The following is a 23675-nucleotide window of genomic DNA, read 5'->3' as shown; positions in this document are numbered from 1 at the left end:
CAATGTGGTCTCTTTCAAAAACTGTCAAAAGCTGACAACGCTTTCTTTCACATGTACATGTTATCTCCGTGTCCTCCACAGTGTTCACTCAACATCTGACGCTGTTCATTGCCCTTATGTATTCTGCCAGGCCTGGTAAATATTCAAAGCACAAACAATGCTAATCCGCTCTGGTGACCATTCTGCCATATGTTACATATCCTCCGGTGGTCTCTGCGTGTACGAAGTTACATTGGCGTCTGACCATGTCTTCACGGTGCTTCACATTTTAAGTCAGGCTGTGTACCTTAGGATGCTTATGACGCCAATGCTGTCTGTTACATACAGCCTTAGACTATAATCCGTTCATCATAAGAATGAACCTGATATAAACAAACACAAACGCGATGATTGGTTAGAAGCCGTAGCAGTCGTGCATTGGTGTTGTTACGCTCTTAGAAGTAGGCCCTATTGATGTGTTAGATATCTTATTACTAAGTTACGTTAAATGAAACTTCAAGATATTCAAATGTACTACCAGGCATCAACGTTTTTCTTAATCGCGCTTTAGCTACGTAGTTTTTATTTCAAAAATCGTGTACAGTCACAGCCTCTGCAGCGTTGTGCTCTGATTGTCGCACAGTATGAAAATGGCTGAGGCTGCTTTCTGTTCCGCAGTGAAACACGCGCGTGGCACACGGTTAAAAAGTGCCGAGAAGTAGGCTGTTCTTAATGTTTCTCATAATTTTACGGAAATAGAAGGCTTTGAAGTTTCCCCGTTGTTGTATATAAAGCAGTTGGTTCACGCTGAATGTTTATCATCGTCGGTAGCGTAATGGATGGTGAACCATATGCGGCTATTTGTGTGTTGGTTCCAATCTCCCTAGTATTTGTTTTTTTCTCGTTCAGTTTGAAATATCTAAATCTCCTGATTACAAAACTCATCATCATTTTTTTATAACACCTCAAATATCATCGTTGAACTAAAAGTGTGTGTTTCCTTCGTTACGGAGGCTGGCAGATAATTAGAGATGGTCCTTACTGTTCCCCCCACCCTTCATCGTCTTGCTCGCAAGTACGCCTCCTTCACCGTGAACATTTTCATTCATCAGTCAATGACAGCTTGAGCAGCCGCCCACCGAATTATGCTCTTCGTTAAATATCTTGACATATGTACGTCTTCTTGTTTCAAATTACATACTGGACACGAAATTCCTGTTTCCATTTCAAATACAAATTCTTAATTATCGATGTTTTATGAAAGACTGTTCATAACAGTTGTTTAAATTAATAAAACGTAACAATTCCATTTTAAGGCAAAAATGAAAAACCAAATCCTCTTTATTTGGACTGTAGCCATCGTTTTATACCACAGAGGTAGATAAGTATCGTAGAAACATGAAAAACAATCATTCTCACAGCATCGACCACATCATACAAATGCTGCATTTTTACTTTTGTTACTGTACCATTGCAATATGAACCCAACAGAACTGATCTGGAGCCAAGCTGCAAGATTTGCCCCGAGAAGTAACAAGATTGTTAAGCTGCCAGACGTACTGGAACTAACGCACGCAGCTTTTTCACAAGTCGCTGCCGAACGCTGGTGGGATATAGAACAGCTCGTCATAAAGGAGGAAGAGAAAATGCCGCGCCTGGTTGGCTTCGTGGATTCTGTTGTTGATAGGCTCGTTATCAACGTAGCAGGTGACAGGAGCTAAGAGATTACGAGACGACTTACTATAAGCAATACCTTCAATGACTTCAATATTTAACTATGCGGTGAAATCCTTCATTAGTTCCTTACGTTACACACAGCTCATGCAGAAAAATTACCTTGTGGTTAAGTCAGGAATTTTCATCATTCTTGTTTTAATTACAATAGTACGTTAGCTAAAAATGATAACGTGTTGCGGTTTTCGTCTAGTCGTCTAAGTAGTGTATTGTGGGTGATTTGGACCGTATTATTTCATTCTACTTAAAAGTTAAAGGACATTCGAAACTGTATTGCTCCTCTGCTCGTGTCCTTTTACGTGTGAACTGCGGCTGGCAATGTCACTGCAGGCTAGCTGTACCAGCTGATCGGCCAGTGCTGTCCAAGTTAAATGTGCCGGTAAAGCTGTTGTCCCGCATTACCGCTAATTCGATGTGCGCGTAACACACACCACAAAACGTACCCTTACGAGGTGCATTCAAGTTCTAAGGCCTCCGATTTTTTTTCTAATTAACTACTCACCCGAAATCGATTAAACTGGCGTTACTGCTCGACGTAATCGCCCTGCAGACGTACACATTTTTCACAACGCTGACGCCATGATTTCATGGCAGCGGCGAAGGCTTCTTTAGGAGTCTGTTTTGACCACTGGAAAATCGCTGAGGCAATAGCAGCACGGCTGGTGAATGGGCGGCCACGGAGAGTGTCTTTCATTGTTGGAAAAAGCCAAAAGTCACTAGGAGCCAGGTCAGGTGAGTAGGGAGCATGAGGAATCACTTCAAAGTTGTTATCACGAAGAAACTGTTGCGTAACGTTAGCTCGATGTGTGGGTGCGTTGTCTTGGTGAAACAGCGCACGCGCAGTCCTTCCCGGACGTTTTTGTTGCAGTGCAGGAAGGAATTTGTTCTTCAAAACATTTTCGCAGGATACACCTGTTACCGTAGTGCCCATTGGAACGCAATGGGTAAGGATTACGCCCTCGCTGTCCCAGGACATGGACACCATCATTTTTTCAGCACTGGCGGTAACCCGAAATTTTTTTGGTGGCGGTGAATCTGTGTGCTTCCATTGAGCTGACTGTCGCTTTGTTTCTGGATTGAAAAATGGCATCCGCGTCTCATCCGTTGTCACAACCGACGAAAAGAAAGTCCCATTCATGCTGTCGTTGCGCATCAACATTGCTTGGCAACATGCCACACGGGCGGCCATGTGGTCGTCCGTCAGCATTCGTGGCACCCACCTGGATGACACTTTTCGCATTTTCAGGTCGTCATGCAGGATTGTGTGCACAGAACCCACAGAAATGCCAACTCTGGAGGCGATCTGTTAAACAGTCATTCGGCGATCCCCCAAAACAATTCTCTCCACTTTCTCGATCATGTCGTCAGACTGGCTTGTGCGAGCCCAAGGTTGTTTTGGTTTGTTGTCACATGATGTTCTGCCTTCATTAAACTGTCACACCCACGAACGCACTTTCGACACATCCATAACTCCATCACCACATGTCTCCTTCAACTGTCGATGAATTTCAATTGGTTTCACACCACACAAATTCAGAAAGCGAATGATTGCACGCTGTTCAAGTAAGGAAAACGTCGCCATTTTAAGTATTTAAAACAGTTCTCATTCTCGCCGCTGGCGGTAAAATTCCATCTGCCGTACGGTGCTGCCATCCCTGGGACGTATTGACAATGAACGCGGCCTCATTTTAAAACAATGTGCATGTTTCTATCTCTTTCCAGTCCGGAGAAAAAAATCGGAGGCCTTAGAACTTGAATGCACCTCGTATTATCGTACTGGACAGTAATCTAGTCAGCTTGGTTGCAGTCCCAAGTGAAACGGAAACCCAATGAGATTCCTGAAAACGCGGAAGAATACATAGTGCAATGTTTACATCAGGTTTATTCTTATGATGAGCAGATTATACCAACAGGACGCATGTGTCTCATGAAGAAGAATGTTGAGATCAGTGGGACAAAAGTTAATCCAGAAGCGACAGGCTGTCGCCCCATCGGTTCAGAGTGCAACTCACGTCGTTTAGTTAGAAACAGTACCCACAGATGTCAATACCTGCGTTGTCTTGTGTTTATTTTAATCTTAAACTTTACACATCATTACATAGCACAATCAAAACCCAGTAAGTAAAGGTATCTTGTGATGCTGTAACTGGATACACGAATGATCTCAACGTTTATGTGGGTAAACAATCAGGACAAATCCTTCCATAGAAGAGCACACTTAGGGAGGGTGCTGTCAAATAAAATGAGAAACTTGTTTTGACAGATTCACTTAGTTTATTAAATACTATCGGATTTCCTTCGGTGGACATTCTCGTCAGGTCCAGAAAAAACATGCCAATGTTCCAAGGGAAACTGAGAAGAGTTGAATTTCTTCCGAACTCACAGCAAGCGTCAGCAGCAAGATATCACTGTTATTTCTGACCGGTAAGTTGATGTGTATGACTCTGATTGAAGCTTGAGCAAATAGTCGAAGAAAGTACTCCACAAATTGGTGGCGTCTGTTGTCAGCGCCTGGATGCTGTTGCATGAAACCATCAGAAACAATCTCAAACTGCTGCGGTTTCTTGTCATACTTGCTGGAAAAATGATGACAACTGGGAACACAATATTCACGTGAAACGAAATAGGAGTAGAGGTAGGCCATCAAAGGTAGGAAACCCATACTGCATGTGTGACCGCTTGCCAATTACAGAGTTGTACTAAGAGATGGTGTTCAAGATGTGCAACAAATAAAATTGGAAAAAGAACCGGAAAAATTTACACAATGCCCCAAATAAGACTGTGCAAATAATGTTGTACGTGATGTTACACATAAATAAGACAAAATTTATATTTAGGAACATTGTTTGTATTCATTTTTCAAAATAAACTATTGTGTGCACTATTGTTTGTTTCCTTTAATTCCCTAGCAAGAATATCAATACGACATATAGTCACTCCCTCTCAGGAAGACCACTGGGACACGTATGTCCCACCTCCCCAAAATTGACCCCCCCCCATTTCTCATATGACTTTAACCAATGACTAAACTCTAGAAGGAGTGTCCAACGTGTACGCAACGAAAAGAAATCCCAAATCAGAAGTTAAAGAATAGTGGTCCAAGCTTTAAATGCGTACCTGCGAGGTAAAGGTGTGTAAGACCAGTTTTATACTCACAACAGCAAGACCGCCGACGAGACATTTATGTGCCATAGTGAAGTTTTACCCCATACCTCTCCTCTAATCATTCTAGGAGGTGAATGAGTGTTCGTAACTTTTAATATCTCTTGGTCCTTTTTTAATTAAAAGTCACTGCCGTCAGTTCCATAGGTTTCGAGAAAAAACGAGAAAAACCGAGAACCTCCGACGCGACACTCATTGTCTGTTGAATTAACTATGCACCACCCACTGCTACTGCAGCCTTCACTGGGTCTGCTGCTGCAGCGCAGATCTAAGTTCGCGTCCTACGTGAGCGACAGAAGCGAGGGACAGCGAGCGACTTCTGCTTCTGGATACGTGACACTCCAGCGACAAGCAGCAACATTGGGAGAAAACCTTGGGTGCCCTGCGTGCGAGCGATAATGTCACGCTACAGGATGGCTGCTTAGAGTCAACCAGCTGTTTCTATGAAAGGGCGTCCTTAACCTGTAGAATACTGTAGCTGGAGAGTAAGGCTACAGAATTAGTTTTATTTAAGAAAACAAAGCGAAAAGGAATGCTGTGCATGAAATTTACAAATGGATGAATCTCTGTGGAGAATTTCATCGTCAACTACAAAGATCACCAGACAAGCTCTTCGAGTATACATGAATGAGCAGAGGAGCACTCGACTATCTCATCAATAAGTTAAATACGAATGTTTTTTTACATGATGAAGAACTTTTAACAGCCAATAATGCAGAGTAATGACTATTACATGATTAAATACGCTAAATGCAAACGTAAGCACAAAGAATGATACGAGAGGGTGTTAGGTAGAGGTGGTGTACGGGTAGCTTATACAGCTCATAATCACGTGCGTGTATAAGATCCTGGGTTCGGTTCCTGACATTTCTTATATAAATTACTGACTCAATTACGATTCTGTATACTGTTTACACTGCATCGCTAAGTATATTTTTAAGTTCTTGCCAAAGAACTTGATCTTTACAGCTATCCAAGTATACCACACACATTTAATTCCTAATAAATTACAATGAACCATGAAATTTTACAGATCTTTGATATTGCGAACGTAATTCATCAGCAGTCAGTTTACCTGTTTCTCTCCCTTTGTTTGCCTATGACAATTTGGACAAAACCTCATGGTGCAGGTTATAGGGAATCTTGTTTCCGCTCTGCTCACGCGTTTAGAAAAACGTAAGGCCAAGCGTTTCAATTACTCTAAATAGTCTGTAAAAGTAAAGCTTACAAAATTTTTGGAAAGAAAGTCAAACGTTTTGTGTAATGATTTGTCTAAAGGTATGAAATAAAAAAAAATTAGGGAAACGTTTGGTGCACCTCATTTTCTGTTCATGATTTCGAGCATGATTCAAAGGTGCGTAGAACGTTTCTCTGATCTACTTATTTCTTTTACACAAATAATTTCATAAAATATTTGACTTTTTTCATCCATTTTTGAATTTCATGTTTTACTCAGAAAGCACGATCTTACTGACTCCTCGTTTGCCTTCCTGACATGCTTGATTCGAAGGAAGCCATTTTTGACATTTAAATACCGCACCAACGTATCTTTTTATGTGCAAAAGAGCTAGATCTTGAACAGATGACATTTTTGACACTTCATTTACAGCAGCTTTTCGTGAAATATTTCAATTTTTCCTTAGCTTATTAATTAAGTTTTCTTTAATTACCCTGATTACTTTCAAGCAGTTAAATATTTTCATGCCAAACTAGGCCTCATGCTGGTCATTTTGATACCCTATTTACCTGTCTCTCTCGCTTTGTTTGCCGATGAAAATTTGGGAAAAACCTCAAGGTGTAGATTATAGGGAGTCTTGTTTCCGCTCTGCTCACGCGTTTATAAAAACGTATCGAGTGTTAATCATATGATAGTCCTTTCTGCGTGCTGTCATTTCCAAAAACCGTCGTTTCTACATCTTGAATCTTTTATGAGATACGACGATTTTTACGACCACTTGATTCCCGAAGCGCAGGAAATGTTCGGACGCACCGCGAGCGACCCGTCCACGTATATAGCAACCATTATCTCAAGAATGAGAAGAGATATTATTCCGGTCGCAACTTTAAATACAATTTAGATATATTGGTTACATTTCATACACAATAATGTATAGCCTTAAATGATCTATGCGGAAAGTCTACACAATGTGATTTTACCACTGCAAATTCTTAAAAGTTCGTGCAACCATGTACTCAATTTCGTGCAGCACAGTAACTATGACGAATAACGAAAATATATTCTGACCTTTATCATTTAAGGATACCAAGCTATAGGTTGCGAAAGAATCAAATTTTTTCACCGAATGGTTTTCGTAAAATCGGATGTTAATTACTTTATAGCTGCCGTCGCGTCCTCTCCACTGATTTGCCAAGAAGGCATGTGGCTGTTGGTAGCACGCGGCGTAAAACTGTAAGTGCGCTGTCTTTGACGGAATGAAACCTAATAGAAATAGCGCAAACAGGTGCTGTGAAGAAGTGGAACACCGCTCATTGTCGCGCTCTCAGGGATGAGCAGATGTTAGTGTCGATAAATGAAGGGCTTATTTTAATAGTGGTACAAGTCCATTACCTCCACTTTTCTGCCTATAATGCTCCTAAAATTAACGATCCAAACAAACAGAAAGAAAGGTTCATCTCTACCAAAAAGCTATATGCTTGAATATTTCTGGTATCTCAACTGCAGATTTTTCAGCGCTCATTTAGCTTCAGGACTCTGTATCTCAAAATGAACAAAAATGGACTTGTACCACTATTGAAATAAGCCCTTCAAATAATACTGAAGAAGTTTAATCCAAAGAAGAATATGTACATTCTTTCAACTTATTCTGATTATGATGTAAAACTAAGTACAGCAGGGAGCTCGTATGAATCAGATGGCAGCGATTAAGATAGGCCTACTGATGAACTTCCATGTATACGTAGAAAGAAAACGTTTCTGAGGCAGTATATTTTTGTTTTCTTAATTTTCACTGTAGTTGTGCTCATGCCATGAACAACGCAAATTTCACTTATACAGGGCGCCGCCTCACCCAAACTGCAACCACGACCTCGCGGTAATACAAAAGATAGTAGAGATGGTTCTGCCACAATGGTTCGTGGTTGTACAACCAGAGCTGCTACGGTTGACATTTTTCAAAATCACAATGACGTACACAGTATATTTAGAGCTAAACGACGCAAAATTTAGCCATTCAGATGCTGAAAGTCGTTGTAATTCAGCTAAAAGATGCTTTCTGAGTAATTTAATTCTCGGTATAGGCTGAAGCTCCTGATGGACCAAAGTGGGAAGTAGTTCCTATTAATATTCGAGCTCTTAGGAGAAGCGGAAAGTAAAATTTTCTTCTGGAGAATTTTGGTCCTTCTCCATATGCATAAAGACGTGTCATTAGAGACTTTCCATCGGATATATTCACACATTTGTCCTCAAAATAGTCAAAAATTCTCTGAAAGAGTGGCCCATAGAGTGCTAGAAGATGAAGAATGTTCTTTAGCGTTAGAATAGCTGCATGAATTTCTTGCTATTCCGTGTGTTAGGAGTACCACTGAATCCAAAGAAACAGACGTGGACCTTCTTTGGCCACACGAAAGGAGAATACAATTTTATAAGCCTGTGAGGTCACGTAATCGCTTCAGGAAAATCATGATTTTCGTAGTTTCTGATTTATGATCGACACGGTCGGAAAGATTAAAAAATGAAAGTTTGGTTTCGTGTCGCATGTATAGGAGAGAATCGCGACAAATTCTCAAATTATTCATGGCCCATATATATCTGTATCAATAAGCATTAATTCCTGCCCAGTTTTAGATGTCGGCTCACTCACACTTTTGCTTCAAAGCCTAATAAGTAAGGGTATAAATATGGGATGGCTGTCGATAAAGATTGTCAGTATACGCTGAATCTTGGCAAAGATGAAACTCGTCCTGTTGGAGAACGTAACTATCTGGTATGACTGTACTTAATGTCTAGAACTAAAATAAAATCACTAACCACTAGAGTGACTGTCTATTATAGGAAACTCATTCCCTAGAATGAAAAAGGCTAAGAATAATATGAAAACGCATCGACTAGAGATGGAACATTTTTGTCCCGACGCGGTTTTAGGGGGTTCGAAAAATGTGGTGGTTCTAGTGTTCAGACCGCACCTGTAATACTGAGACATTGCTTCTTTTGTAGTAGATGGCTGCAGTGACGGATACTTCTAGTATTCGTGGCTGGTCTCTGTCTAACCCACGGCCGATTTACGCAGTGTTAAAAAGATGTATGTAGATAACTTATTTAGAGGCAGTCGAGCAGAGATGGGACTGCCGCTTTTAAGCAACTAGATACCGTCAGTTTACCTTATTCCACAGTACAATTAAGACACTCATGTTCTTGTACTTTCAAACATACACTTTTAACGCGCGCTCAACCTATCAGTCGGTTAATACTAAGAAAATTCACAGCTCCAGTCATAGTTGTGTGTGGTGAAAGTACGATCATGCTATTCATACAGGTTATTTGTTCTTAATAATTCCATTTCAAAATCCCTGGACTCTTTTAGCACTCTCTGACATAGCATTCTCTCTGACATAGCAGAATGACCTCAACGGCAGCGAAAGCGGAGAAGGTGGACTTCGGTACGGCGGAAATGGCGGAAGAGGCAGCCTCTTGCCTAATTGTAAGGCCAAAGGGGACAGAGGGCATGACGGTTTCACATGTTAGTGGCGGTACCTCGACAGAGTCTGTTCCACATGTTAGTGGCGACTGAATAAGTAATATTCCAGGCTATCAACCTGGTCTTACTTTGGGAATTCAGGAACAACTTTGGATTCCCTACTCTTTATTTACAGCTTCAAGTCGCAAAATTTAAAGTTAACACAATGGATGCTCTACCCCAGGTGGTAACTCGGATGAGGAATCCACCATTACATCATGTAATACAATGGGACCTAGGGTTCTGGAGAGTCCCAACATTTGCAATGAAGAAGAGATGGAATATGCTGAAAAGCCTTCCAAGTTCAACAAAAAGTACTACCTTGGAACATTAATAGTAAATTCTCTTCCAAAAATTGAGAAACAAAAGGAATTAGATTTATTTCTGCAGAATACCGATATACAAATTATAGCAGTCCAAGAAACACCATTCTTAGATGAGAATGTAGTTGATACACAACAAAATAGAATTTATAAAGGGAAACCAACAGTGAGAATAATGGAAAACATGCCGATGTTTGGAACAGAATTTTATGTAAAAAAAAATCGTAGACAGTGTAATAGAATTTAGATCGAGTTCAGAAAGAATATCCACGTTAACAATAAAGTGCAAGAATATAAGATACTGTCATGTACCTACAAATGCAGACAACAGAAGACATCTGGAGAAAGTAAATCAACTCTGGGACCTGAAATTTCTATCATACATAAAAAAGAATGTTAAAATACTTCTTGGTGACCTCAATGCGCAAATTGGGAGGGGAAAAAGAATTTAGGACTATTGTAGATGAATATCCAGCACACTCAAGAACAAACGGAAATGGTGAAAGACTGGTCAATATGTGTAAAATGTTCCAGTTAAAACACATGTCCACACATTTCTGCAAACTATCAAGAAAAGCTGAAACTTTGAGACATCCAAATCCAAACTTAGGAGAATTTCAACTGGATTACGTGTAATATCTAAAAGGAATATCATGGAAATTATGAATGTTAAAATAGTCAGAAATGGGTAATTCGACTCATATCATTATCTCTCTGAGATTGAAATAAAATTTCTCCGATCTAAAACAAAAAAGATGACCAAGAAAGTGATCAGATACAACTCCGCTACAGCTAATATTACAAAAGAAAATGTAGCAAAATTTAGAGAAGAAATTGAGACAAGTAAAGAAGGTGATTGGCATGAACTCCAGATGCAAATAACTCAAGCAGCAGAGAAAACCTTATAACTGGCCAAGAATAAAAAGCAGACATGGTGGAATGAGGAGTATGAACAAGCACTAGTACAAAAAGCTCAAAAATGCAGAAAATGGAGATGTTCATAAAAGGAGGAAGACCTAGAAAACTTCAGACAACAAAGAAAAGAAACACGAAAAATAATCCAGAAAATCAAAAGAAACTTTGAAAATTCTCCACTTATTGGAACAGAAGAGAATTTCACCAAAAATAACACTAGAAATTTTTACCAAACTTTTAAACACATACTTAAAGGATATCAGGCACCAAATATTTGTTTCAAAGATGAAAATGGCAAAATGGGATTAAATAACAAAGAAAATTGTGAAATTTTAGCAAAATTTTTTGAAAAACTGTTAAGCCATCCAGTTGCAACAGATAAATTAGAATTTCCAGTGACACTTCAAAATCTAGAGGAAGATTTCCCACCAACAAAGTTAGAAATTCATGAAGCCATCAAAACACTCAAAAACAATAAAGCAAGTGGTGAAGACTTCATTACAGCAGAATTATTGAAGGGTCAGAACCAAAAATCATTAAGGACCTACAACTGCTTCTAGAGAACATTTGGGAAACGGAAAAGATTCCAGTTGATTGGAAAACAGCATTAACAGACCCACCACTTAAAAAGGGAGACAAACTCAATGACAATAATTTTAGAGGAGTGTCACTTCTGCTAGTGGCATATAAAATATTATCAAAAATTCTCCTGGAAAGAGTGGTAGATACTTTAGACAAACAATTGGGACAATATCAGTATGGTTTTCGAAAGGGAAGATCCTGTGCAAAACAAATTTTTAACTTAAAGTCAATAATTCGCCATAGAACATTAACCATCAAACCAACAATAGTGTCATTTATTGATTTCAAGAAAGCACTTGATTGTATACACAGAGAAACAATAGATAAGGTCAATAGAGAATTTGGTGTTAAATCAAAATTAGCAAATATAATTCGTGAAACACTTACAGGTACAGAATCTAAAGTCAAATGTATGGGAGAAGTATCTCAGCCATTTGAAATAAAAACTGGTGTTAGACAAGGTGATGAATTATCACCTTTACTGTTTAATTGTGTTCTAGAAAAAATTGTGAGGATCTGGAATTCAGAGCTAAAAATACACAAAATTGAACCAATAACTCTGGGAAGGAAAACAAATGGAGTCAAGATAAACAGCTTGGCTTTTACAGATGATTTTGCAGTACTTTCAGAAAACCTGACAGTAGCAGTTATTCAGATAAACCCTCTGGAAAAAATAGCAAACAGAGCTGGTCTCAAAATTTCAGATGAAGAAAAGAAAATTCATGAGAAATATCAAAAATGCGACAAAATTCATAGAAACACAAACAGGTAAAGTAGAGTGAGTAAATATGTTTAAATATCTTGGAGAGACTCTACAACAGAATTGACTGGAAAAATCTGCAACAGATGTAAGAATTAACAAAATGGAAAGAGCATGTAGTTTAACCAAAAATATTTACAACAAGAAATGTATATCTAGAAAAACAAAACTAAAACACTACATCACAGTGGTATGACCAGAATGTTGGTATGGATTGGAATACCTAATGATGAACTATAAGATGGACAGACTAGTGGTACTGGAAAGACGGATTATTAGAAAAATAATGCGTTCAATAAAAACTGCAGATGGTTGGAAAATAGGAAGTAATGAGGAGATCTACAAAAATATAGAGAAAATATCTGAAGTAATGGCCAAACGAAGATTAACCTGTTTTAGGCACCTCTACCGAACGGACAGAAAAAGACTAACAAAACAAATACTCCTATATTTCTGGAAGAAGAAATCGACAGTAGCATGGATTACAGAAGTAAGGAAAGATCTAGAAAGAAGCAACATCAAAGAATCAGAAATAGCAGAAAGTAACCGTTTTAAAAATAAAATACTAAATTTGGAAGGCTTTCAAAGCAGAAGAAGTAAAAAATCGAGAACTACATGGACAGAAGAAAGGGCGAGAGTTCATGGGGAGAAAATGAGGGAATACTGGAAAAATAGGAAACAACAACGAAGGAAGAGGAGGAAGTGAAGTTGTTAACGTGATCCTAGTTGATCAATACGATTGCAAAAAAATTAGATTTATTTATTACTCACCTGCCCTAGTAGAATAGAATCGCCAGAAGCTGCTGGAGAAGATTTACCTGGTAGAGAGTGTCAAATGTCAGCTCAATCACGTCAAAACTATAGCTGTTGGTTAATATGGTTGTGAGGTTCCACGCTCTCATTTGCATGTCTCCTATCATTTTCATCAGTTTCATTAATGTTCTATGTCATTGCACGGTAGTAATAGATCGAGTAAGGTTATTGTAATGAGAGTATTTGAGAGCTCACAAAAATACTTCTCACTTGATTCATATACCTGTTGGGTTACTTCCCTGGGTGGCGTGTGCGAGGCAAACATCGGAGAACGCGGCACACGGCATTTCCGGTTGGAAGCTGCACTTCCCTGGATTCTGAGGGGTTCGTACAATAGGCTTAAGTGCCTGGCGGAACAACTGACGTCGGTCGAGTTTCGCCTATTGTATGCAGGGCGAAACGACCTACGAGATGTCTGTCGCCGCAGTAAATGTGTTTATCGTTCCGGCGCGTCCGGAACGAATATTCCTGGCACCAACTGACAACATTGTCCTCTTATTCTGAGAATACTTTGGGACCATGCCCTGCTGGGTGCAACTGTCTGGCGCCGGATGACCGGTGGTCTAGGCAGGTTGTTTTCATAGCCGATCAAACGGCAAGTTCAGTGCCCTCAGCTGAATAGCAGAGGCATAATTAGTCAACATAGACTGAGGTTAGTTGAAGTCATAAAGCCCTGCTCGAATTGAAGGGAGTGGTCGGTATTGGCGTGAATGATTTTCTGAGACAGTGTGGGGGAATTTTGGAATCAAAACTGAATTCTGATTCGCGGTTTTTCGAGGAGAGTAGGGAGTAGAGCAATGTTGGCTTTGCTCTTGCATTGCGCGGGCAGTAGATATTCGGGATCTGAACTTCGTCGGAGTCGGACAGTCTGGCGACTTGGTCGCTCTTTTTCGGGAGAACTTAGAATTCTCAGACAGCCTTCGAGGCCAGGGTTGACGCCGAGTTGCTGCACGGCAGAAGTCGGCACCTACAACATCAGGACGCTGCCTAATGACGACGTGCTGCAGATTTCGGTACTGTAAGAGTATTTTGCGGCTCCGACATTGTAGGACCTTATCAGTTTTATATTGAATACCTCAGCAGAATGCGCGCTCGCTTTGCTACAAGTCCACATTGCTTGTTTCTCCATGTGACCCCATTTGCGATACTGCTATATAGTCGGGAGATTAATATTTGATTCATTAGGACCTCCAGTCATTATTGTCAATCTATTGCATCTCAGTGAGTAGGAGCCCCTTGTTCTTGAGCCAACTCTTATTCTCATTTTCAGTATACCCTATCCTTTAAGCAACTGTCTGTGTCGATAATCATGTTCATTTATGTTCTGATGTATAATAAATCTCATTGTAATATTTAATCCGCATATCATTTCGTAGATATATGCAGAATCCCACCCCCTTTTGTTTATTATGATAAAGTTATCTTTTTTAGTAGATTACGATTTTTATTAAATTATTGTGAGTGTGCACTCCTTATTTTAGCAACCAGTAGGGTCCACCATCATTTCCTTCCATTACCATTGTGTGCATAATTAATTAGCTGGTAGATAAGGAGGGGGTCGAGTGCACGTCTCGTTCTCATGCAATTAAAGAGGTATAAACTCTTCTGCACCCTGGCACCTCGCATGGTAGATTTATCTGGATCAAAAAGCGATAAAGCGACAGCAATTCAAATGGTGGCGACGGATTGTTTAAATAGAAGGTGTTATATATTTGAGCGTAACAGTTACAAGCAAGTTATTTACATATTCTTCGTTCGGTAAGCACGTACCAGTGACCCAAATCCTTATTCTTTAAAGAATGAGACTCTAACTTACTAAATACCAAAAGATTGTGGTAAGTGATAAGCATTTTTCTTTTATTATTTTGTGGATGGTGTCAGTGAGACTAAGCTTCAAAAAGTTTCATATTATGTGTACAGTTTGTTGGAAGTTGCTGTGTGCCTTGATTTTCAAGTACTGGATGAATATAGTCTGGGTGATTTGCGCGCTGACAGCTACACTGTCTCAAGCCATATACATAGTTTCTAATTTAATACTTCATCTGTTGTATTAAATCTTTAATGTATGCTTATATATTTTGTTGTTGTTGTTATTGTGGTCTTCAGACCGGAGACTGGTTTGATGCAGCTCACCATGCTACTCTATCCTGTGCAAGCTTCTTCGTCTCCAAGTAAATACTGCACCACACATCGTACTAAAACGATCCCTTCCTCTAGTCAAGTTGTGCCACAAATTCCTCCTCTCCCAATTTTGTTCAGTACCTCCTCATTAGTTACGTGATACACCCATCTAATATATCTTACTGAGCAGTTTATGACAGCATTTTGAATTTTTAAATTCGATCAGTATATGATGTACTCAAAATGAAATTTTTGTCTCCCATGAAAGCTGTTAGATAGTCATTATGCAACTGCAATTTGGTGACCAGCTGACTATTTAAGATACACACTGCATTTTTTTTCAGTATACTTCACTGTTGCAGAGAGTTTAGTATTGTCACAATTCTTCAACAAGATTGACGCAGATTACAGGAGATTTCAAAGTTGCCTTCACACTCTAACATTCTGCGTGGTGTCTGTTAGTTCTAAGTCGTGTCTCCCTACCACTTTCGCGCAACGACGCTCTGAGCGGTTTTTTAAGGGATTTGACTAGTTTGAACCTGGGACCTGTTGCTGGTAAGGAGACGCCAGACCACACATGACATGTAGAGTTCAGAAGAGTTCAGTGAGACTGATGTTGTTATGGTCTTCAGTCCTGAGACTGGTTTGATGCAGCTCTCCATGCTAATCTATCCTGTGCAAGTTCCTTCATCACCCAGTACCTACTGCAACCTACATCCTTCTGAATCTGTTTAGTGTATTAATCTCTTGGTCTCCCTCTACGATTTTTACCCTCCACACTGCCCTCCAAAGCTAAATTTTTGATCCCTTGATGCCTCAGGACATGTCCTACCAACCGATCCCTTCTTCTAGTCAAGTTGTGCCACAAACTTCTCTTCTCCCCAATTCTATTCAATACCTCCTCATTAGTTACGTGATCTACCCACCTAATCTTCAACATCCTTCTGTAGCACCACATTTCAAAAGCTTCTATTCTCTTCTTGTCCAAACTATTTATTGTCCATGTTTCGCTTCCATACATGGCTACACTCCATACAAATACTTTCAGAAACGACTTCCTGACACTAACATCTATACTCGATGTTAACAAATTTCTCTTTTACAGAAACGCTTTCCTTGCCATTGCCAGTCTACATTTTATATCCTCTCTACTTCGACCATCATCAGTAATTATGCTTTAAGTGTCTCACTTCCTAATCTAATTCCCTCAGCATCATCCGACTACATTCCATTATCCTCGTTTTGCTTTTGTTGATGTTCATCTTATATCCTCCTTTCAAGACACTGTCCATTCCGTTCAACTGCTCTTCCAGGTCCTTTGCCGTCTCTGACAGAATTACAATGTCATCGGCGAACCTCAAAGTTTTTTATTCTTCTCCCTGGATTTTAATACCTACTCCGAATTTTTCTTTTGTTTCCTTTACTGCTTGCTCAATATACAGATTGAGTAACATCGGGGAGAGGCTACAACCCTGTCTCACTTACTTCCCAACCACTGCTTCCCTTTCATTCCCCTCGTCTCTCACAACTGCCATCTGGTTTCTGTACAAATTGTAAATAGCCTTTCGCTCCCTGTATTTTAGCCCTGCCACCTTTAGAATTTGAAAGAGAACCCTGTCTTACTCCCCTCCCAACCACTGCTTCCCTTTCATTCCCCTAGACTCTTACAAATGCCATCTGGTTTCTGTACAAATTGTAAATAGCCTTTCGCTCCCTGTATTTCAGCCCTGCCACCTTTAGAATTTGAAAGAGAGTATTCCAGTCAACATTGTCAAAAGCTTTCTCTAAGTCTACAAATGCTAGAAACGTTGGTTTGCCTTTCCTTAATCTTTCTTCTAAGATAAGTTGTAAGGTCAGTATTGCCTCACGTGTTCCAACATTTCTACGGAATCCAAACTGATCTTCCCCGAGGTCGGCTTCTACCAGTTTTTCCATTCGTCTGTAAAGAATTCGCGTTAGTATTTTGCAGCTGTGACTTATTAAACTGATAGTTCGATAATTTTTACATCTGTCAACATCTGCTTTCTTTGGGATTGGAATTATTATATTCTTCTTGAAGTCTGAGGGTATTTCGGCTGTGTCGTACATCTGCTCACCAGATGGTAGAGTTTTGTCAGGACTGGCTCTCCCAAGGCCGTCAGTAGTTCTAGTGGAATGTTGTCTACTCCTGGGGTCTTGTTTGGACTCAGGTCCGTCAGTGCTCTGTCAAACTCTTCACGCAGTATCGATCTCCCATTTCATCTTCATCTACCTCCTCTTCCATTTCCATAATATTGTCCTCAAGTACATCGCCCTTGTATAGACCCTCTATATACTCTTTCCACCTCTCTGCTTTCCCCTCTTTGCTTAGAACTGGGTTTCCATCTGAGCTCTTGATATTCATATAAGTGGTTCTCTTTTCTCCAAAGGTCTCTCTAATTTTCCTGTAGGCAGTATCTATCTTACCCCTAGTGAGATAAGCCTCTACATCCTTACATTTGTCCTCTAGCCATGCCTGCTTAGCCATTTTGCACTTCCTGTCCATCTCATTTTTGAGACGTTTGTATTCCTTTTTGCCTGCTTCATTTACTGCATTGTTATATTTTCTCCTTTCATCAATTAAATTCAAAGTTTTATCTGTTACCCAAGGATTTCTACTAGCCCTCGTCTTTTTACATACTTGATCCTCTGCTGCCTTCACTACATCATCACTCAGAGCTACCCATTCTTCTTCTACTGTATTTCTTTCCGCCATTCCTGTCAATTGTTCCCTTACGCTCTCCTTGAAACCCTGTACAACCTCTGGCTCTTTCAGTTTATCCAGGTCCCATCTCCTTCAATTCCCACCTTTTTGCAGTTTCTTCAGTTTTAATCTACAGTTCATAACCAATAGATTGTGGTCAGAGTCCACATCTACCCCTGGAAAAGTCTTGCAATTTATAACCTGGTCCCTAAATCTCTGTCTTACCATTATATAATCTATCTGATACCTTTTAGTATCTCCAGGATTCTTCGAGGTATACAATCTTCTTTTATGATTCTTGAACCAAGTGTTAGCTATAATTAAGTTATGCTCTGTGCAAAATTCTACCAGACGGCTTCCTCTTTCATTTCTAAGCCCCAATCCATATTCACCTACTATGTTTCCTTCTCTCCCTTTTCCCACTGTCGAATTCCAGTCACCCATGACTATTAAATTTTCGTCTCTCTTCACTACCTGAATAATTTCTTTTATCTCATCATACATTTCTTCAATTTCTTCATCATCTGCAGAGCTAGTTGGCATATAAACTTGTACTACTGTAGTAGGTATGGGCTTCGTGTCTATCTTGGCCACTATAATACGTTCACTATGCTGTTTGTAGTAGCTTACCCGCACTCCTATTTTTTATTGATTATTAAACTTACTCCTGCATTACCCCTATTTGATTTTGTATTTATAACCCTGTATTCACCTGACCAGAAGTCTTGCTCCTCCTGCCACCGAACTTCGCTAATTCCCACTATATCTAACTTTAACCTATCCACTTCCCTTTTTAAATTTTCTAACCTACCTGCCCGATTAAGAGATCTGACATTCCACGCTCCGATTAGTAGAATGCCAGTTTTCTTTCTCCTGATAACGACGTCCTCCTGAGTAGTCCCCGCCCGGAGATCCGAAAGGGGGACTATTTTACCTCCGGAATATTTTACCCAAGAGGACGCCATCATCATTTAACCATACAGTAAAGCTGCATGCCCTCAGGAAAAATTACAGCTGTAGTTTCTCCTTGCTTTCAGCCGTTCGCAGTACCACAACAGCAAGGCCGTTTTGGTTAATGTTACAAGGCCAGATCAATCAATCATCCAGACTGTTGCCCCTGCAACTACTGAAAAGGCTACTGCCCCTCTTCAGGAACCACACGTTTGTCTGGCCTCTCAACAGATACCCCTCCGTTTTGGTTGCGTCAGCCGGCCATGGTGGACGTGCGGTTCTAGGCGCTCCAGTCCGGAGTCGCACTGCTACTACAGTCGCAGGTTCGAATCATGCTGGGCGCTGATGACCCCGTTGTTTAGTGCCCGTAAATCTCAAACACACACACACACACACACACACACACTCGAATCCTGCCTCGGGCATGGATGTGTGTGATGTCCTTAGGTTAGTTAGGTTTAAGTAGTTCTAAGTTCTAGGGGACTGATGACCACAGCAGTTGTGTCCCATAGTGCTCAGAGCCGTTTGAACCATTTTTGTGGTCGCAGATACGGTACGGCTATCTGTATCGTTGAGGCACGCAAGCCTCCTCACCAACGGCAAGGTCCATGGTTCATGGGGGGGAGGGGGTCAGTGAGACTAGCGATGATATAATGAAATACTTAATGATTTCAGTGTCAGCTCCACTGCACTCCCTGTAAAAGAATCCTAATACTAACTAAATTTAGTGGAAGGGGTTCAACACTTTCCTATTTTTAATTAGCTGGTAAAATAACGTCGAGAAAGTAGTTAAGTTTACCATTGGAATTTTTATTCTACTCACAAAACATTGTTTATAAATTGCACTATTGATAAAAGGAAATATTTTGGTACAGGATGATAAAAACAAATTTCGTTCAACAAAAATGTGAACGAATATTCCCTGAATGGGTTTCCAAGTTATGTAATGGATCGAAGGATGACCTATGCCATATCACATCTATAATCTAGGTTTAAGTTTCACAAAAGAGAAAACTATCAAAATGGTCTACGGTGACCCTCAATTATCTTTAATTACTTATTTAACTTGTCATGCATTACAGTGGCTGATGTGGCTTCTCAATAATTATATAGCAGAAAAATCATCACGTTTCAGATTTTAACTTCAAGTAGCAAATGTGAATACCATGAGCTTTAATTGACGATCGACACTATTATTACACAAAAAGGGGATGTAACAGATGAGACTTCTGCAGTTCTGAGTCAAGCCTTATGTGCTCTGATGCGGCATCGCGTGCATTCATTACCTTGTCATTGGTTAGGCAGCATCAGGGGCGGTGGGCGGCACAGCTCCACACACCTTGCCGTCTCAGATGCAACTCTTTCTCTAACCTCTCCTTACTACAATTTACCGAAGCTGGTTTAAGAAAAAGGTATCTGGCTGTGTTTTCAGCTGACCAGTCAGGTTCTCAATGTTAACCTTAAGCTCCGCCTACAAAAATTCTGTCTATCCAATGAGAAACGTTATATTTTTCTTGGTGGGGGAATGTTTTTAATGTTTGCTACATAACATAGACACGTATAGTCTCACGCTAAAACTTGCAGCTGGTGTGGCCCTTTTAGTGTTATCAGAATATCTATACTGTTCTTCTGGAGGACTCTATCTTTCAACATGGGCTGGGGGTGGTCTTGGCGGTCGGCTGGCGGCGTGGGTGTCCGTCCCTTATCGTAGGGCTTCCTAACCTACACGACTCTGCTCTCAGCTTCTGTTCTCGTTTCTCCCCTCGGAACTTCGTCTGTTTCACGGTGGGAAGGTATGACATGCATTTAGGCTTTCTTGTGTTAGTCTGTGGTATTCCATTTGCTCACTCGTTGATCGTATTACTTTGGTTAATTTAATGTCAGGATTTATTCGGAGCTATGTGACATACTGCCGGATTTGCTATCATGTCAGGGTTTTCATGGAAGATGTTGGATTTGCCTGACAACTTACATATTCCACCCTTCGAACTTAATTTTTGCACTGAAGTCAGGCAATGATTGAATCGTTGTCTAAGACAGTTAAAAATTATTCCTTTATCTAAATTTTGTTGCCTACTGTTCAGCCACGTTATTCTAGTTCTATGCTAGTTCATAGTACTAATTTATACTTTTACATTCTTCCACATTATTCTCAAAAATATGTTTATATTCACAAGAGAAGAATATTTTTGTGCTATTATCATTATTAATTTTTAATTATTTTCTTTCTTCACTTAAGTGTGAAGTTTGTTTTTTTAAGAAGTTTGTTATCGAAAATGGGAAGTCTTTCACATCGGTTTTCTTAGAAATATTTTTTTTTATAAATGTAGTAATTAAGTAAAGTCTATTCCTAACACATGCTGAAATTGAGAGATTCATACCTCATAAATTGGTAAGGGATGGAACTGATCCCCATGGTACACAAAACAGGTCCAAATGCTGTTGCAGAGACAACGGAAAAGCATGCGAAGTTCAGAAGAACGCGAAATCCCGAAGACTGGCTAAAATTTACAGAAGCGCGAAATTTGACACGGACTTCAATGCGAAATGCCTTTAATAGGTTCCACAACGAAACATTGTCTCGAAATTTGGTAGAAAATCCGAAGAAATTCTGGTCGTATGTAAAGTACACAAGCGGCAAGACGCAGTCAATACCTTCGCTACGCAGTGCCGATGGTACTGTTACCGACGACTGCGCCGCTAAAGCGGAGTTATTGAACGCAGTTTTCCGAAATTCCTTCACCAGCGAAGACGAATGGAATATTCCAGAATTTGAAACACGAACAGCTGCTAGCATGAGTCTCTTAGAAGTAGATACCTTAGGGGTTGTGAAGCAATTCAAATCGCTTGATATGGGCAAGTCTTCAGGTCTAGATTGTATACCGATTAGGTTCCTTTCAGATTACGCTGATACAATAGCTCCCTACTTAGCAATCATATACAACCGCTCGCTCACCGATAGATCTGTACCTACAGATTGGAAAATTGCGCAGGTCTCACCAGTGTTTAAGAAGGGTAGTAGGAGTAATCCATCGAACTACAGACCTGTATCATTGACGTCGGTTTGCAGTAGGGTTTTGGAGCATATACTGTATTCAAACATTATGAATCACCTCAAGGGGAACGATCAATTGATACGTAATCAGCATGGTTTCAGAAAACATCGTTCTTGCGCAACGCAGCTAGCTCTTTTTTCGCATGAAGTAATGGCCGCTATCGACAGGGGATCTCAAGTTGATTCCGTATTTCTAGATTTCCGGAAAGCTTTTGACACCGTTCCTCACAAGCGACTTCTAATCAAGCTGCGGGTCTATGGGGTATCATCTCAGTTGTGCGACTAGATTCGTGATTTTCTGTCAGGAAGGTCGCAGTTCGTAGTAATAGACGGCAAATCATCGAGTAAAACTGAAGTGATATCAGGTGTTCCCCAGGGAAGCGTCCTGGGACCTCTGCTGTTCCTGATCTATATAAATGACCTGGGTGACAATCTCAGCAGTTCTCTTAGGTTGTTCGCAGATAATGCTGTAATTTACCATCTAGTAAGGTCATCTGAAGACCAGTACCAGTTGCAAAGCGATTTAGAAAAGATTGCTGTATGGTGTGGCAGGTGGCAGTTGACACTAAATAACGATAAGTGTGAGGTGATCCACATGAGTTCCAAAAGAAATCCGTTGGAATTCGATTACTTCATAAATAGTACAATTCTCAAGCCTATCAATTCAACTAAGTACCTGGGTGTAAAAATTATGAACAACTTCAGTTGGAAAGACCTCATAGATAATATTGTGAAGAAGGCGAGCCAAAGGATGGCAGGACACTTAGAAGATGCAACAAGTCCACTAAAGAGACGGCTTACACTACACTCGTTCGTCCTCTGTTAGAATATTGCTGCGCGGTGAGGGATCCTTACTAGGTGGGATTGACTGTGGACATCGAAAGGGTGCAAAAAAGAGCAGCTCGTTTTGTATTATCGCGTAATTGGGGAGAGAGTGTGGCAGATATGATACGCGAGTTGGGATGGAAGTCATTAAAGCAAAGACGTTTCCCGTCGCAGAGAGATCTATTTACGAAATTTCAGTCACCAACTTTCTCTTCCGAATGCGAAAATAGTTTGTTGAGCCCAACCTACATAGGTAGGAATGATCATCAAAATAAAATAAGAGAAATCAGAGCTCGAACAGAAAGGTTTAGGTGTTCGTTTTTCCCCGCGCTGTTCGGGAGTGGAATGGTAGGGAGACAGTATGATTGTGGTTCGATGAACCCTCTGCCAAGCATTTAAATGTGAATTGCATAGTAATCATGTAGATGTAGATGCAGATTTTCTAAATATCATGTACAAGTAAATACTGTGAATATTGTTGCTCATTAAAAAAATGTTTTTGTTTCTAGACATTCATTTCAACATTGTTACACTAACAAATAAGAATTATTTCCAAGAATTGCTTTCACAAAGAAATATACATACATAAGTATTGAGATATTATCCTTACAAATGGTACAAATGTTAAAAAAAGGAAAACATGCACCAAGATATTATTTTATTCTTTGTTTTTTATAAGGAGAAAATAAGTAAAATATAGTTATTCTTTTATTTTTATGAGGAGAAAATAAGTAGCATATAGTTTTAGTGTTTATTATGTTTACTTTTTTTCTTTATACACTGTCCATTTCAGAACAAATGACTTATTCTTATCGATTGTCTACTTTTACTTAAGTCCATACTCAATGACTGTTAGTTTGGTGTTTATTAGCTGTCTGGTGTGCTTTACTTATTTAGTTTTTCACACATTTCTTTTGCACAATTCCTACATCACATGATTTCACACGTTTTCATTATCCTATGAATGTTTATGCATGAGGTTGATGAATATTTTTGCACGAAACTGATGGACTTGAGCGAGATGGATGTAGGCAAGTAT

This window comes from Schistocerca serialis, chromosome 8 (assembly GCF_023864345.2).
Source record: "Schistocerca serialis cubense isolate TAMUIC-IGC-003099 chromosome 8, iqSchSeri2.2, whole genome shotgun sequence".
Taxonomy (NCBI): Eukaryota; Metazoa; Arthropoda; class Insecta; order Orthoptera; family Acrididae; genus Schistocerca; species Schistocerca serialis.
Note: the sequence above shows the minus strand (reverse complement) of the source record.